General features: G+C 33.5%; 1 non-coding gene across 1 annotated transcript; it reads right to left on the minus strand.

Moving 5' to 3' along the window:
* Window positions 1-705: 705 nt before the first annotated feature.
* On the minus strand, window positions 706-777 carry TRNAP-AGG. Its single transcript has one exon. It is a non-coding gene; the product is annotated as a tRNA-Pro (tRNA).
* Between the last annotated feature and the right edge of the window lie 12,389 nt (window positions 778-13,166).

Below are 13,166 nucleotides of genomic sequence, written 5' to 3' on the forward strand. Positions count from 1 at the left end.
TGGAGGGGCATTTCGAGAATTGAACTCAAGACCTCTTGCACCCAAAGCAAGAATCATACCACTATAACAAATGCCCTTATAATGGACCATATATTAAGTTGTTTATGGAATGTATCATCATTATTTCATTTATTTACTTTGTTAATGAAATCCATGAGCAATTATTATTATATCTTTTAGATCTAGACCGCTGTTAAATTATTTACATAGGGTTTACGATAATTACTATAGAGAGAAGAAAAAAGAATAGCTGTTAAATTATTTACATAGGGTTTACGATAATTACTGTAGAGAGAAGAAAAAAGAATAGCTGTTAAATTATTTATATAGGGTTTACGATAATTACTATAGAGAGAAGAAAAAAGAATAGCTGTTAAATTATTTACATAGGGTTTACGATAATTAGTGTAGAGAGAAGAAAAAAGAATAGCTGTTAAATTATTTATATAGGGTTTACGATAATTACTATAGAGAGAAGAAAAAAGAATAGCTGTTAAATTATTTACATAGGGTTTACGATAATTACTGTAGAGAGAAGAAAAAAGAATATAAGTAGTGTAAAAAGATAATTACTGTAGAAAGAAGAAAAAAGAATAAAAGTAGTGTAAAAAGATAATTAGTGTAGAAAGAAGAAAAAAGAAACACAAGTATTTAATGATGTAGTACTTGCTTTCTCTGAGGCTCATCTTTTAATATATGAACATAGGGGCATTCCAAGAATTGAACTTAGGACCTCTCGCACCCTAAGTGAGAATCATACCACTAGACCAAATGCCCTTTCTAAAAAAAATGCAACATTTTTAATTCCTACTCAATATATTTTTTTCTCTCAAGTTTGAAATCTATTTTCATTGGCGGTTGTTGGACTATAAAACAAAAATTTGATGGTCTAGTATTTTACTTGTAAGTAAGGCATGTAATATTGAATTGTTCTACTATGCAAGTGTTATCAAATAAACTACAACCCAACAAATGAATCAAACTAATCAGTTTGGGTAGGGTTGGATTTATTCGGCTCCGTTCATCAGTTTGTTTGATTTAATTCTTCTATTTTGCTTACAAGAAAATGAAGGTTTTTTGAATGTACCATAGTTTGATTTATGACAAACTCATATGAAATATAATTGCATTAATAGTACTAAGAGTTGGAGTCTATAAACATTTCATGAACTTAAGTGCAACTCACGCTTCATTAAAGACAGATAAACTTTAGTTAAGTAGCTGGAACTTTAAATTACTTCATGTGGAGCTTCAATCACTCTATGTTAGCTACTATCTTTACGATTTACTTATTGGACACGAGTTCTTGGATTTAGGGGATTGTTTTATGTAATTTTCAACTACAACTTATGTTTTCAAATTTTTAGGTCATAATTTAGGCGGTCGTTGTATATTATGGATGAACACTAGAGTTTCTATCCCGTTCACCACAACTACTCTATTTTTTGTTTGAAGGCTATAATTGTCATCTATGTTGTATGGCAATAAAATTTGTTTAGATGAAATTTTAGTTAAAGTTGCATATTTTACTTCTTGCCAGTAAAAAATTTGTTTCTTAGCATAATATGAATTTAGTTGCAGAGTTATTACGAATAAGATGGAGAAAGAAATTTTCTTTAAAATAATAAACAGACCCAAGTTCATCTTTGTTGTTGTCTAATTCTGATTTTGCAAAAAGCTTAACTAATATGAAATATCAAGGTAAATCAAGAATATATCCTACACGTCATTCAAGATGACAATAAAATGGAGTTAAATTGAATGCAGTTTTAGTTTCATGTTAGCAGGTTCAAGATGAAGCATAATTGTATTAATGATATTGAAGAGAAATTCGTGTTTTATTAGAAGAGACCAACTTCATTTAAGGTACTAGGAGTTTAAACTACTCCATTGTAATTTCAAGCACTCCACAATGATTACAAATTTAGGGTTGGCTACTTGGACATCAATTATCAACTTTAGGTTATAATTTAGGTAGTAGCCATTATAATATTAATGAGCAAAAGAGCTACAATTCTTCCATGGACCATATGTGTTATAGTTAAATGAATATATATATATTATGTATGTCGAGGTTTGGGTAAAGAACAAAGTAGTAAAGAACACCATTGTCAACTCTAGAGCCAACCACAACTCATGATGGAGACTGATGCAAAATATTTTAACATCCTTTGGCATCAAGATACAGGAAAGATGAACGCCGTCAAATTGGAAGTTTTACCTGTCTTAAGAGTCACAATGAAAACTCTAATCAAGCTGGAGCCTTGGACTAGGCAAATTGTTTAGTGATAGTTGAAACGGATGACTTCGACGTCGTGTCAGGAATGAACGTCCTGCTGAAACACAAAATTAGTTACATGCCCCTAGCAAAATGTCTAGTAGTAATGAAGTCTAATCCGACGATCATTCAGAAAAACATCAATCAACCAAGAGGGTTGAAAATGATGTCGATACTATAGTTGAGAAAGAATCATAGCCATGATGAATCTACGCTTACTGCTATTGTTGTAATTGAAAAAGGGAGCTCGAGTGAGCCAACCTCAATAGAAACCTTGTTGCCACTAGATGAACACCACGACGCAAAACAAGGTCAGATAATGGATTTATCCCCACCAGGAGAGACAAAAACAAGGTTAGATACTGAAGAAGGGAGACAGAAACAAACCATTGAAGCAACACATGTTCACACAGAAATATCATCTAGACGGATGAAGAGAAGGGTCAGTCTGAAGCGTCAACCACAATAATTTCAAGAAAAATAAAGAGTTCATATAAGTTAAGTTCAAATAAACTTCGAGTTCAAAGCATCAAGAACCAAAGACTTGTGTGAAAATACTATGGACTAGTTAAAATTATCCATAAGATTACGAAGACATCATATAGAATCCAATTGCTCTTATGGATACGGACTAACCTTGTTGTCCACGTTAGTAACTTGAAACGTTATTATTTCGACCAAGAAGACATCAAGCAAAAGCAGGTGGTATGACGTCATACAAATAAGAAAAAGTTTCAAGGGAAGAAAGTAGGGAAGACACGAACATAGAAGACATGAAGACTCAACAAACCGAGAAGTGATTTTCAACAGCACCTAGTAGGTTGGAAGAGACTCCTCATTATGAGATCAGCTGGAAGCGCATCGAGAGACCTAAAGTCAGCCTCATCCAATAAATTGTGTGGGGGCAAATGTCACAGTCATGATTGCCCAAGGCGTGTTGCCTGTGGTTGCATGTTGCATGTCTCAACAATGTTGCATGTTGCATGATTTGTTGTCCAAGGCGGTTATTTGGGCAATGTTATTGTTTACCGATTATTTGGGCGACACGCCTTGAGCAATCATGACCGCCTCATATAGTGGGTTATTTTAATGTTACTTAAATCTCGAGCTATTTAATCGGTTCAGGGTCTTAACTCACAGTTCTTTGGGTTTTTCTTTCATATATCCTTAATTCATACTTGGTTTAGGGTTCATATGAAAATCCAAGCGATTTCTACAAGTATTTCTTAACAAAAAGTCCAAGGTAGCTACTTGCCTCATCGTCGACGTTTGGGACGTCCATTCTTGAGCTTCCAGTATCTGAATTACTTCAAATTTCCTTCCATGTACTCCTTATTGTGTCTAGTTTCTGAAACCATAAGATTTTCTATGAGAATTGGTCTGAAATGGGGTTAAAATTGAGAAAACCCAAGAAAATGTCAAATTTTGAGTTGACTTGGACAGTTCAGTTGAACTGGCCATATCATCGTTTTCTTCCTCTGAACAGGAAGAAGATGCCCATTTTTCGCGTTGCCGCCATTTGAAACTCGGCCTGTAAAGCCACATTTACAGCGTTTCTCTCCTCGATTTCTTCGTGAAACTTAAAGATGGGTATTACAAGGAAGGGCTAGGGATTGATTTGATACCTTCTCGTTGATCGTAGCCTAAGATATTCGCTTCGAAAGTTCATCCAAAATCTGATTTATCGCTGGAGATAAAACAAAGGATTTCTTATTGGGTAGCCGATTCTAGGGGTTTCAAGGCCCTATTTCTTCATTGAACCTCTTCCATATCCTTTCTTCAGGCTAAAGGAATTGGTTTGGAGGAACGTCTTTGAGTGTAATTCTTATTCTATAAAAAAATTTAATGATTTGGGAAGTTTATAAAAATTAGAAAAAGTACCATTTTCTCAATATTTTTTCAATTTTACTTATTCTTTGCTTCTAGATACAACCTAGTAGGGATTATACACTGTCTCTTATTGGAGACCTTGAGTGTTGCAAATTCTCCTCTCCTTTGAAAACTTTCGGTCATCCAAAGTGCTTATTCTAAAATAGGTAAGGGTACAAGGTTCTTATTTGCCTTCTGTTTCCCAAGTGTCTTCTTCTACTCTATGATTCTTCCATAGGACCTTAACAAGAGAGATTTCCTTCATCAAGTTTACTCAACTTCTTCCTCTGAAGCTAGAGGAATCCTTAATTTAAAGGAAAAGAGATCGTAGATAGGAATTTTGACTCTTATCCCCAATTTAATTTTGAAACCTATTTCCTTCAATTTGGCACGCTCTCGAGGTTATTTTTCTTCGTGGTCTTCTATGGAAGCATTCCTTGGAGATGTAGAAATTGATTGGAATCATTCTTGCTTGACGAGTCATCATGTATCCTCAGATTGGATTTTCAAGTTTTTCTTGAAGTTCTTCAATGGCGGATTGAATTGGGGGAATGGTTTCTGGGCACTTTCAGCCCTCTATTCCTTCATAGAACTTGTGGGTAATCTTGTTCAGAAACTGTAGGAATAAATTTGAAGAGAAATGGTGGAGGATTGCTCTCGAATTTAGAAGAAATCTGAGAGTAGGAGACCCACGATATAAACACTTATTGCCTTCAATTGGTGGATCGACCTTTCTCGATTCTTATTTCGTATTGTTGCTCCTACTTCCAATCTTATAGGATGAGGTTAAACTGACATTGAGAGCTCCAGAATCTTCGTTATTTAGAGATCAAACTTTCTGGATACTAGTCGTTGGATGTGATGACCCGTGCGTGTTCGTTCTAGATCATATCACATTTTAGAGGAGATCCGACGGTTAAGATTTCAGTTCAAAATATTTCGCTCGGATGGTCACGATAGATGCTTTGATTCGAATTAGAGTGGCATTTCTGTAATTATCCATTCTTCTAGGGGTATTTTGGTAATTTGCCACTTGTTAAATATTTTATTATTATTTTTCTTGAAAAATCCATAATTTTTCTACAAATTTCTTATTGCTTTTTTTTTTATCATTTTTCCCTTTTTTTTGAATCTTGAGATTCCTTCTAGATAACCAATTTCAAGTCTAGAAAGATTCTTGATAATTGATAAAATGACTTTTTTGCCCTTTTGATTTACTTTTTTCCTTTCCAATCCTTTTCGAAAGGCCTTTAACTCCTTGAAATCACTCGTTAGGGTACATCAGTGACTTGACTAAGTTCTTTGTTCTTGCTTAATCCTTTAATTTTTTTCCTTTCTATCCTTTGGGTCTTTCACGAGTGGCTTATTCTTATGGGAGATAATTTCCTTCATTTTTGGGTGTTACATATACATACTCGTTACAAACACAAAATAAGAAGCAGACTCAAAAGAAGAACAAAAAATACTACATTAAAAACAGAGTTTAGTCCATGGTCCACACTCCAAAGTCCCCTCTCATCCATGACCAACTCTTAGTTACTTGAAAAAAATGATAAACATGGAGTGAGTAGAACTTAGTAAGTAGCCTACTAGTAAGTTCTTAATCGCGACCTTTGATATTACTTCTTTTTATGTTTTCAGGATCTTATACTGATCTTGAAAACCTTCTCCTAAAATAACCTTCAATTATCTCCCCATGAACACAATTTTCTCCCCATCTATCTTTTTTTTTTTAACACTTTTGAGAGTTAAAGAGTAGTTTTGAAGTTTTTTTTTTTTTAAATTCAACCGTATTTTTTTTATAAAAAAATTATCAGTATTTTTTTTTAGATAAAGTGCAAAGTTCAATGGTATTTTTATTAATTTAGATTATAATTTAAAAAAAAAAATACAATTTTTTTTGGATTAAGTTAATATTAATTTTATTAAAATACATAACACCACATCAAAATTAATTTATTGGGACCAAAATTAAAACTAAAAAATCAATTTATTTTAAACTAAAAAATTAATTTATTTTAAAACTAAAAAGTATACTTCTTTGACTAAAACATCCCTTATCCCAACTATAAAGAATTTAATTCCAAGCTCTTTTCTAATAGACAAACCATTTATTAACCTGTTTTGTAAGATTTCACTTTATCAATTTAAGTAGCGTTCAACTATAAATATCTAATTTTAAAGTATTACTCAGCAAAGTAAATCTATTGAAACTATCTATCAAAGGTGTTCCATAATGAGTTGGGGAGAAGTGTTTCTTTCAATTCTAATTTCAATTAAGGATGTCAATGACAAAAAAGTGCAAGAGGCTAGAAGGTTTGTAGTGGAAGAAAATAACAAGAGTCATGAACATCGTTTCGTTTACAAGCTGTATCATGTGTCTTATTCATGGTTACTTAAATCTCGTTGAATTGGTGCGTCTTTCACATCAGAGACATTTGTGCCTTAAACCGAGCTCTTTGCAATAGCGAACTTATTAAAAACTCTTTGCTTGCTGCAACATTTGCTTGACATAATTTGACCAAAGGACGGTATGGACGACCATAGCTCACTGTATTGGTCTCCAATCATGAAGTGTGATGTCGGATCTTTGTGCATACCATATTCATAAACTATAACATGGCAAGAAATTTTTTATGTTTTGACTGGGCATGCCATATTCTGTTGTTCTTATATATCTTTAGTTACGTGTGATTAAAGCAAAGAAGTATAGACATGGTTTCCAACCAACCCTTCCTTTACAGTTAGTTCGACGAATGGGATTTTGTTATCATTTTATCGTTAACCCTTCCATTCGATTTTGTGTTATGATATCATACAGGGAATGAGAAGCGACCTTACTTGGACAAAATTATATACCGTTTGATAATTATTGTTGATAACAAAGATAAATTGAATTATAAGCATTTAAGTTCAAAAGTAACAAATTACTTGTACACTTTTACTTATAATCTTCATATTCTTTATATTGCGATAAGGAACGGAGGGATAGAAAAGATACTCATAATATCATTGACCTTTAATCTTAAAAGTAACTTAAAATACTCTAATATTGTGATTCAATCGCCTAGGCCAGAACTAAAAAAATAATATTTTTAAAAGATGGAAGAATTCATAAGCCAAACAAAATATGTATTCAAAGATGAAGAATTCACAACAACAATCACAAACAATATTAATTAGCATATTGTCTTTTGGTTTGTCACATTTTCAAACATGAACAAACCTCAATTTCGAGTCGGTGAGTATTATGGATCATAATCAACAGTACTTTGCAAGTAGCTTTGAGCATTCACAAAAGGTCGAAAGTTTAATTTCTTAAGAATGGTAACCAAATAACCAATGATTATTGTTGAATTTCCAAAAAAATACACCACAAATTTCATTTATAAATACAAATGGAACCATTTATATAAAACCCTGATTATATAATTGCATCTTCACTAACAAACCCACCTCGGAGTGATCATCTTCACCAGAGGCTGCAAATTAAGAAGCCTTCCAGGATTACTCAAAAGTGAACTTTTAAGACAAATGAAGATATATTTGAGCAAGAAAAATCATGTTACATGTGTCTGGGATACAACGGAGACACCATTGCAAGCAATCACTACCACCTGAAGTTTCTTTGATATTGTAGTTGGATCTATGAGACTCATCCCTCAGATGTGAAAGAGTAGTTATATCCAATACTCAGATGTGAAAGAGTAGTTATATCCAACATTCTTACTTGTGTGCCTCTTACAGTACTCTCAACAAATGGATCGCTCGATCTATTCTACTCTACTTTACTTCCTCTTGATAACGGTGTGGTATTGACACAACTCATGTTGCTGATAGTCATCACTTACATCCAAAACTAGAGTATAGCGGTCGACTATCGTCAAGGACTCATTCACCATTTCCATTCCTACCGACGGAAAAGTTTTATTACATTCATTTCTTTCTCCTTTCTAACTTCTTTGTTCTCACATTAAACTTTTTTTTATTTAAAAAAAAAATAAAACGTGAAAAGGGAGAAAGAAGGAAGAAGAAAAAAGAAAACCCTTAATTTTGAAAACTTATCAAATACTATTTGACCGATTTAAAGAAAGCTTGAGAATAATTTATTCTCACGTCCCTCTTTGAAACTTGTTGGATATATATCCGTCCTTCACATGTTGTATCATAATCATATCATATCGTAAAAGCTTCGTGGTTATATCCTTCCCTAATTTATCATAGCCTTAACATCCTTAGACATATCATAGTTGTGTCGTTACCTGAACGTACCTTAGTCATAATATTACAGGAACATATTCTAACGCTATCGTTTTATCAATCTATCATAATCCTATCACTTTCTACCCATAGCCTAATCGTATTGTTTTATGAATCCATCGTGACCATATCGTTTTTATCAATCTGTCATACCCATAGCACTTCGATACGTAACCAAACCATAACATTTCATGAACATGTCTTACTAGTATCGTTACATTACGTTTAGTGCATCCTTCTCGTATCCTATCTCAAATATACCATTGAACACATGGTACCGTACGTATTATCATACAATTCACATATTATAACATATCATAAGCATATCGATTCACAAACATTTCACACATATCAATATATATGACACTTGCAGAACCACGGGCACAGTCAACATCAAATATAACCATATGGATGGTAAGGCCACCTACTTGATTAGCTTAGGCTGGTGTCCCCAATTTATCCATAAGAAAGTTCGTTTTGTCCTTTGTATTAAAGTCAACCTATATGAACATGACATCAATTTCAATCATTTCTCTAAATTTTATGATGCTCTAGTGTTAGATTTCATGGGAATATTGCATGAGCAAAGTCTTGAAATGTCTATATATCAAAACTGTTTAACACTTTCCAAATTTTGATTTTTGGCTGTTTGTGTTTTTTTTTACTTGTGTTCCTAATCTTACTTCGGTGTGTTTGTTACATTTTTATTTTTTTTAATTATGTTAGCAATTAGCCAATTTAATCAATTCATGTTTTATGTTTATTTATTTATTTTTAATTATGTTAGTGGCTATTCATCGACTTTCTAAATTAAGGATTTTATTTTTTTGTTGGGTCAAAACATCCTAAAGCACAAAATTGAAGTTGTAGTTAGTCAATTATAATATTTGACGTGCTAGTTTTCAAACTACTTTAAATGGGTCTAAAGAAAGTATGAGAATAACTTAGTGTCACTAATCTGACACGTGTTGGGCATGTACTGAACACTTGTTAATACAATGGATACATTACAAATTTATAATCCATCGTATCAGACACTTGACTTTGAATATATTTTGAGAGTGAAACGTACCTTAAGCTTTTTTGTTAAGTATACAAATATATAAACTTATTTATATGAATTTATCTCTAATATAAAATTGATAAACTTTTTGAAATAATTCTTTTTAATTAATGTATCATTGTCACATCGGTGTCCTAGGTTTCTTAAGAATGACATGTTACTATTAGGAAAAGAAAAAGAAAATCGTAAATATCATAAGAATTGGGAGAAATCTCTCATCCAATTGAAGAATGACTAAATCAAATCTAATTCAAATAACTAGATCAAATCTAATCCAAATAACTCAATCAAATCTAATCCTAACAATCTCTCCCTTAAACTGAACACGAATAGTAATCAGTTTATATCTACGACCTCATACCAAACTTCCACTAGGTAACTTCATCAATTCTCATGTTTCATTTCTGTTTATTGCTCTAGATCCATGGCTTGCCTCCATTTCTCACTCTTCAATGCTTCTTTAAAGTTTACAAAGTTGGCATGTTCAGTAGGGGTATACATGGCTGAGCTTCATCATCTTCTTTACAAAAAAAAACTTCTCCTATTGCATAGTCTCTCATCTAGACTGGTGGTCTCTTATTCCTCGCCTTATTCGAGCTAGGAGAGCTTGCTTCAGCCAAAGAGCCAGATGAAATGTTTTCCTCCGCAATATTTTCATCTGCTGCTTCTATATCATTATTTTCATCTACCGCTTCTATATCATAGAGTCTGTAAGCTTTTGACTCTTCACTAACTCCCAGCAAAACACAACTCAAACTATTATTATCTAGCTTAGTTCTCTAAGTTGCCTCCTCTTTTTGTCTCTGAATCAACTCGAGCTCACAATATTGTTCTTCTTCCTTCTACTGCAACTCCAGAACTAATCGTTGCTGTGCTTTTTCTACCCTTCTTCTATTCTCTTCCAGCATTTTATCTAGCTCTTCTCTCTCTTTTCGTGCTTGTTATTCTTTTTGTCTTGTAGCAGTAAGAGCGGCTTCTTTCTCTTTCTCAAGCTGCACATCAACATCATCAAACAACTTCGTGCGACCTTCCTCTATTCATCCCTGTATTTCTAATTTAGTCTCTTCAGAGTTTAGCCTTTCTTCAACCTTCTTCTGAATTAGTTCTTCCATCCTCCTAGCTGCATCTTCTTCTAACTTCTTCAACTCTGCTTCACGCCTTTTCTTCTCTTCTTCCTCTTTCTTAACCTTCTCTATGGAATGATTTCAATCAGTTGATGCACAACTAGGACTGGAACTGGACGATTTGGGGAAAGGAGATAACGAGGAAGACCTACTTCTGCATTGACAACTGAGGGAACTTGAACGGCTGCTTCTCTTGGAATTGGTAGTGGAATGATAGGGGGAAGAACTTGGGTCCCTTCTGTTAGGTTATGGAGTCTCATGCTTATTTATAGCTTGGTCAACGGTTATATCCGGTAAAGCTATATTTGGTAAAGCTATATCCGATAAAACTATATAGGGTAAATAACTATATATAATAGATGGTTAAATCGGGTAAAGATATATATAGTAGATGATTAAATCTGGTAAAGCTATATATAGTAAATTGAACTATATATATATCACGTCCGGTAGAGCTTTGAGATGTACTTTATTTTCTCTATAATTCTCTCTTACTGTACAAACGTGAAATCATCATTAGAAAAATCCTTTTAGCCAGAGTTCTCCTTGCACTTTTCTCTATCATTTTCTTTGTGTTCATCTAGATCGAGCATGTGCGTTGTTGTGCGATCCTAACACCTTCAGCTTCTCTGACTATGGCGAGAGGAATTGGAGCGGTGAGTGTACGACAGAGACCTTGAACCACTTCTCCCCATAAGTTTCAATTGAGTTTGAACGGCTGCTACAGGCTAAGATATACCATGCAATACGAACATTCGATTCAAAGACATCTTTGTCTCCATGATTAAGCCTCTCTTAGGATGAAACATCTTGCATGTTTCATTTTGAAACAAAAAGGTAACCCCCTTTGCTTGCAATTTACCACTACTCAACAAATTGTTCCTCAGGTCTGGCACATAGAACACTCCTGTGATTATCATTATGATTCCATTCACTTCCAGTCGTACATTACCCTTTCCGGTTACAACCATGCTTGAGTTGTTGCCCAGCTTCCCTGAATCTCTGAAACTTCCATCAAAATCTAAAAAATATTCCTTCTTCCCACACATATGATTGCTACATCCCGAGTCAAGGAACCACATATCTTCAATATTGGCCTTATTCATATTCACGTAAGCCATCAGCGACATCTCTTCTCGATTCTCTGCATAGTTTGTCTCCTTCTCCTTGCTTTGACATTCCCATTGAAAATGTCCTAGCTTGTGACAGTTATAGCACTCCACTGTGGCCTTGTTGAAGGTTTGTCTGCCTCGTCTGGTATTGCTTTGACATTTCCATTGAAAATGTCCTAGCTTGTGACAGTTATAGCACTCCACTATGACCTTGTTGAAGGTTTGTCTGCCTCGTCCCCTTCCTCTGTCTCTAAAACTTCCACGACCTTGGCTCCTTCCTCCAGCAAACTGCACAAGTGGACTCTCCATCGACATACTTTTATTATGACACACGTAGAAGACTGCTGCTTCTAGTTTTAACTAGTTTAGGGCATGACTCTAATACCAAAATGTTAGGAACAGACAAAGAAAACTAGAAAGATCAGAAGAATTGGGAGAAATCTCTCATCCAATTGAAGAATGACTAAATCAAATCTAATTCAAATAACTAGATCAAATCCAATCCAAATAACTCAATCAAATCTAATCCCAACAGTTACCATATCTATTTGGTATCATATTTATGTCTCGTATCTATATCTCATTTTTATTTTTGTGACTCTAAGATATTTTGCTTTTATAAATAGATATCTTCACGAAAATAAGTTTAATTTATGTTGAGATGGAGAATAAAAATTGACACTTAAAGGACGTTGATACTTAGGACTTTGATTCCTCTTAGTGTGAAGCTTGCATCTTGCAATTACTTGGGTAGAGAATGTGTTTCACTGAAAATTCACTCAAGAGAAAATAATCAAATAACGAACCATATTTGAGAGAGGATAACTTTTTTTTTTTTTAACCTTTGAGAAATAAGGAAGAATAAAAATCAAAACATGGCATGACATCTTGTTGAATCTTTGTTTTGTTCTCCTGAATGTATATATATATATAAAAAAAAAATTATATACTTTTAGATATAATTTAAGATTACCTATTTAATAAAACTCCGTCGAAACTTCTACTCATAAATTTAATTATTATTTGTATACAATTGTTAATATGTAAGAAAATACACGTTCAAAATATTTATACTATTGGTAATACACTAGTCTCGGTTGTTTGACTAAAACAATGCAACCTAGTTCCAATTAGATTCTGTTGTAAGATTCGACCCTATCAATTTGAATAGCATTCTCCAAATATAAATATTGAACTCCAAAGTATTCACGAGCAAAGTAAGTTTGTTGAAACTATCTATAAAAGTGTTCTAAAGTTAGTCGTGGAGAAGATTTGCCTTAAAATCTAGTTCCAATTAAGGATGTCAATGATCAAGAAGTGCAAACTGTTGGAAGGTTTTCCGTGGAAAATTTCAAAGGTGGTAGATATAGTTGAATTTACAAGTGTGTGGTGAATGGTCTTTTCAGTCCCATATAGACTTTGACCCCAAATTTTATATTATTGTGATAGAAGCTATAAAT

The sequence above is a fragment of the Cucurbita moschata genome, unplaced genomic scaffold (assembly GCF_002738365.1).
Source record: "Cucurbita moschata cultivar Rifu unplaced genomic scaffold, Cmos_1.0 Cmo_Scf00084, whole genome shotgun sequence".
Classification (NCBI taxonomy): domain Eukaryota; kingdom Viridiplantae; phylum Streptophyta; class Magnoliopsida; order Cucurbitales; family Cucurbitaceae; genus Cucurbita; species Cucurbita moschata.